This window comes from Mustela lutreola, chromosome 2 (assembly GCF_030435805.1).
Source record: "Mustela lutreola isolate mMusLut2 chromosome 2, mMusLut2.pri, whole genome shotgun sequence".
In the NCBI taxonomy this organism is placed as follows: Eukaryota; Metazoa; Chordata; class Mammalia; order Carnivora; family Mustelidae; genus Mustela; species Mustela lutreola.
In genome coordinates, this window is record NC_081291.1 from 98,126,205 (window position 1) to 98,131,871 (window position 5,667).

General features: G+C 45.0%; 1 pseudogene; it reads right to left on the reverse strand.

The window, feature by feature from the left end:
* Positions 1 to 3,074: 3,074 nt before the first annotated feature.
* Positions 3,075 to 4,729, reverse strand: LOC131825837 (E3 ubiquitin ligase TRAF3IP2-like; annotated as a pseudogene).
* Between the last annotated feature and the right edge of the window lie 938 nt (positions 4,730 to 5,667).

Here is a 5,667-nt window from a genome sequence, read left to right on the forward strand (position 1 = left end):
ATGTTAAATCATTATCTTGTTATCTGTACGATGACATTAGCACACAATTGGTACTATGACGAAGGTAGCATTGTGCAGGGAGAACCAAACACACCCTCTTCCTGGAGAGGTGATTGAGATGACTTTTTCACCAAAAGAGGGAGCAGGAAGAAAAGGTATTCTAGGTAGAAGGAAAAGCATGCATTGGCAGAGCTGGGGGATGAGAGGGTACACTAGAGAAGTCAGTCACGGTACTTGTCTTGATCACAATTCCTTTTAAGTAAAAGCAACAGATTTTACCCCTGTCTAAAGCTGATTGGATCAGAAGTGCTTACTGATCCAAAAGGGTCTCTCTGTAGACTGACTGGTTGGCAACCTATGAGGTTGCCCTGCACATAAAGAGGAGCCGGTTCAATCTGATTTTCTCTTTTTCAGGATTATGGACTAGGAAATGCCAAGGCAAAGAGGCTTTGAGGGGCAGAGTTGAAGTTTAAGGACCCTGTGAAGAGGATTCTTCAGGAAGTCTGGTAGTCAAGAGGGAATGTGGACAGTCAGAGTTATGGGGTCCTGAGCAGGAACTCAAAGCAGAGAGATGGTAGGTTGAAGGAATAAGCAGTGGGGTGACTGCAAAAGGAAAACCCCTGAGAGAAGATATCGGACTCTTCCTAGGGCAGAGTGGCAACGTGGAAACCACTCACTCCTGCAGTTCCTCTTCTTCTCGGGGTGGAGACTGATTCAACCAGAATCTTTGCTCCTGGAGCTCAGGTCCTTTCCTCTTCCTCAGCACTCCAGAGATAGCCTTACAGTGCTCCTCCTCGGATGCAAACCTATTTGAATTCTTTGAACTGGAAGAGCCCAGCTAAAGCAAGCATAAAGGGAAGTAGGGACCAGACCCTAGTGGGTGTTGTCTGCTTAGACCTGGGGCATGTAGATTAAACCCCTCATCAGACTCATTCAATTGTAAGTGACAGAAAACTCATCTGTTTGGTTTAAGACCAAATAGCATTGTGTTATCTCATATAACTGAAAAGTCCAGGGGTAGTTAGCGTGAGGCATGCTGGTTTCAGGGCCTTGGAGAATGTCATCAGGACTACCTGCTCTTGCCTTACACCTTCCTTCTCTATGTGGTCTTTAGGCAGTGTCCTCTCCAGGTTTATGTCCTATGGAATAGGGTGTCTTCTTGGTTGTTTTGGAAAAAATGCTGGGAATGAGGATTAGGCCCACTGTCTTTGAACAAATACCCATGGCTGTTAATACCTAGTGGATTGGTGGGACTAGCTCTGTTCAACTTCAAGGATAAAATTGAGGGTAGATGCCAGACAGACAAATTTAGCATGTGTCCTCATGTGTCTGTGCTTGTGCATTTAAACACCTTCATTAGTTCTAGCCACTAGGAGATGAGGAGCCTAGACAAGAAGGAGAAACCAAAAAACACAGCCATTATCTGGATACAAATGTGTCTTTCAATTTTAGCAAGAGTTAGTTCAGAAGCCAATATACATTTAATCTGTTTTCATTACTTTTTTTTCCTTTCAAAATAGCTTTGGAATTTGATGTAGTTGGTGGCAGCATGATTAGAGGGTCATAGGAAATGAAGTTCGTAATGAGCCTTGACGGAAACCAGCAGTGTGTAACAGAAGGGTAGTTCCTGGAATTGAAAGGGTTCAATCTGGTTTTGTCGTTTACTGGCTTAAGTCATTTAGTCCTTCTGGGCTTCAGAATCTGCAGTTGGGGATAGTGATAGATATCCTGTAGTGCTATTGGTGAGGGTTTAAATGCAAGATAAAATATTTGGCACATGGGACGTGCTGACTAATGGTAGCTATTGTTATGAGAAGCTTGCTTCCAGGCAATGTGGCTCCACATTCCAAGATCCTTCTGCCTTCAGGCAACACACACCTGATCATTCCAGACTCCCTGTTGGCCTGCTCTGCCTGGGTCTACACCCAGCCAACTCCAGGTAAAGAAAAGCTCTGCTTGAAATTGGTTGGCGAGGAACACTGAAAATTATAGGTTGAATTCAGTGGACAGCAAGTTAACAATGAGCCAAAATAGCCTGATTATGATTAGAGAAAATTTATGTTAAAATTCAGTCTTTTTATTTTCCAAATTAGTTTGTGCCTGTGGTTATTGACTCCTGTTATAAATAACATTCTAAAACCTTGTGCCCAGCAGTTTGTAAAGCAGCCCTAGAACAAGTGTTTGTGTATGTGTACATATGTGTTTGTGTGCACATGTGTTTTGTGTGAATGAGAGGAACAGTGGTGTTGCTGAAGGGACCATGCATCTCCTCAGCACTCCAGAGATAGCCTTACAGTGCTCCTTCTCGGATGCAAACCTATTTGAATTCTTTGAACTGGAAGAGCCCAGCTAAAGCAAGCATAGAGGGAAGTAGGGACCAGACCCTAGTGGGTGTTGTCTGCTTAGACCTGGGGCATGTAGGTCTAAGCCTACATGTAGGTGAAGCTTCTGACTTCATCAGAGGCTGATGAAGTCCCTAGCAGGTGGCAGGATCCTTGTCAAAGCTGTGGCTGGTTCCTGGGGACTGACTGACGGGCTTGCTAGACTTTCACTCGAGGCTATTCTTGCTGGGGCTCTCTGCAGTAGAGTAGGCCTAGACAAAATGTCTCAATGGAGAATTCAAAAGCTGGTTTTGAATTAGAACCTTGCAGCAGCCAGAGCAATAAGAGGCAGTCAGTGGGAACTGGCTCTGTGGCTCATGAGCTAAATACTGGTCCAGAGCGGTGTCATCTATGCATTAATGCATCGGCATTACATTTATTGCAACATCATTTATATTATCTACTTGCTAAGCAGGGAGAGGCCCAGGCTGGACACATCAGACTTTTCAGAGCAACGTGCTGGGGGAATAGAGAAAGGAGTTCAGAGAAGCTATGGCCTCTCAAAGGCAGTGTCTCTGAAGGTCTCCACAGGAAGAGTGCTCTGCAGGACAGGTCTTCTGGGGTGGGGAGGAACCCTCTGAGGGCGACTGCAAACGCACAGCCTCTGGTGGAAGAGTGCTTGTCAGAATGGGCCCCTCGTCAGAATGGGGCCCCACGCACAGCATGGCCTCAGGGGCCTGGGGATGGAGGGAGTCACAAGGGCACCACCTGAAGGGTGGGCAGAGACTCCCAGGAAGGGGCTAGGTACTCTCTCCAAGCAGCAGCAGCATGATGTTTTTCTTCTTTTTGGACCAGCTGCAGATGTGAGTGTCCTGAAGCCCGGTGGGCATATGGTCCTTCTTAGCATTTGGGAAGAGCACAGGGATGAATCTGAAATTCCTGCTTCCTTGTTTTATGAACTCGGTTTGTATATTCGATGGATGTACTTAGTATTGTAAGCTGTGCTCATCCTTGTCCAGCTGCGACTCAGCATCTTCCACATCTTGTTTGTATCTGGGGCCAATGGCTACAATTATCATCACTGTCTTCTCTCTAAGATAGCGTTCCATCCACTTCATGATATCATTGCCTCTGATTCTATCCCCAAGTATGTCACTTGCAGTTTGGAAGCCGTTTACTAAAAAAAGTTCACAAATTTCACCACCTCCATGGCTGTGTCCATAGAATAAGTGATAAAGACTTTCCGTAATTCTTCTGGTAAACTGCTTATTTTTGGAGTTCCTCTGGTTGGAAGGTTATTAGGGGGTCTAGGGACAGCAGCTGGGCATGGAGCCTGGGGACCTGGTGGTCTCAGTTCTGCAGGACTCTCTAAGACTTCTCAGGAACTCCAGCTGGATTAGGTGGCTGGTTATACAGTTGGTCCCTCAGGGACCCTGGGGAAGAGTGATCTCTGTGCAGACCTTGTTCTCAGGTGCTGGGGCAGTTCAGGACCACCTTCTGCATGGGGTGCAAGCCCCTCATGCTGGCTCTAGGTAGGAGCTGCCTGTGCACAGCTGGCTGGACCACTTGCTGATAGGCTGCTCGAAGGTAGTGGTGGCCACATGGCACCTGGTGATAGGGACCTCCAGGACAATGGTAATGACAGTTCCATTGAGCATGTGGGGGCGGGTCGGGAGGTGGCATCTGTGCACACACTGCGTACGTCTGAAGTTTAAACTGGGGGAACTCCCTGGACCTGAGAGGTCTGGGGTGGTGCTGGAGAAACACATGGAGGTGAGGGGCAGGGGATGCCCAGGACATCCTGGGGCTGGGAATCCTACATCGTGTCTGTTGAAGGCAGATCTGAAACTGCTCGGTTGCTGTGGGGCTGGGCTGCTGCACCATCTCTTGGCTACTGCCCGAGGAGTCTGATGAGGCATTAGGTAAACTTTGGTCTGATTTGTCTGAGTCATGGCTAGTGAAAGGAGAAGCAGCTGAAAGCTGTGATCCTAGCTGTTGTTTCTGTTTTTCCATTAAAAAACTGATGCTCCGGAGGAGGGCTCCAATCACAGACTCAGGCTCATGCTTGCTGGCTGCAGAGGAGCCTAAGGGAAAATCTTTGCTCAGGTCTGGGTGTCTCTTCCAGAAGCTGTCTTCACCCTCCTCCAGGATTTTAATGCGCAGGCAGGTGACTTGCTGCGTCACAGGCTGTAAATGATTTGCAATTTTTAGGGGTGGGTGAGCCTGAGAAAATCTCCTGAGGAACACTGAGGGGATTTGAGCGCTGACAAGGGTGCCATATTGGGTGCCATGTTCCTTAGATTTGGAGCAGGTGGTTTGATTCCTCTTCCAGGGAATAGTCTGGGATTGGTTAACTGACTTGGGTATGGTTCTGATTCATCAACCTCCACTGGAATGCTTCAGTTCATTCTAGTTTCTTAGCACCACCAAGGACAGACAGACTGGCCCTCTATCAGCTCTTTTCACCTTCAGACTTATAGTGACTTATAATGTATAAGTTATAAGTAACACAAATGCACTTTTGCATTTTCTTCAGCTGCAAATCTTTGTCAGTATTGTTAGGAAAAATACCCTATAAAATATAACTAGTGTAATTTCTTGCAGTTTCTCCTGTAATATGTGCCTTAACATCTTATTAGAGGTAGAAATTTAATTTACATCCAGTAAATCTAATAAAAATTTCTAATTCCCCACAACATTTGTCTTCTCTATTGAAATCAGCACACTCATCCATCTGGATATTTGAAGAACTACTTACTAGAAAAAGCAAGCTTTTACTTTTCTGTGGAATTTCATGCTTTCTATTTTTTTCCCTTAAAGCAAACTTAATGAACAATTTAAGAAGGGGCAAATGAAAATTTCAGGTATTTTCCTTCAGTTTCAAAGATAAATGAGAGACTTGATGTTTTGTTTTTTATTCAGGTATACCATGTTATATAGACTCACCGAAGGTATATCACACTGTTGAAACATCTCCAAGAATTCTGCATTTAGAGCATTTCAAACTTTTGGCCAAGGTCAAGTAGAATATCATGTGTGTGACCTTCTTCCATCCACCCTATCTAGGACAATGCCACAGAATCTCTTTCTGTATTAGAGCATGTGGTCTTGATTATTGTTGCTATGTAATAGTCTTGAAAGTGGGTAGACTGATTCCTCCCAATTTCTTTTTTTCAAAAGTAGTTTTAATTATCCTAGTTTTTTTGCTTTTCTGTATGAATTTTATAATATGGTTTATATCTGCAAAAAACATTGCTGGGATTTTGGTAGGAATTGCATTAAACTGTACATCAATCTGGGGAGAGCTGACATCTTTACCACGCTGTGTTTTTCGATCCATAAATAA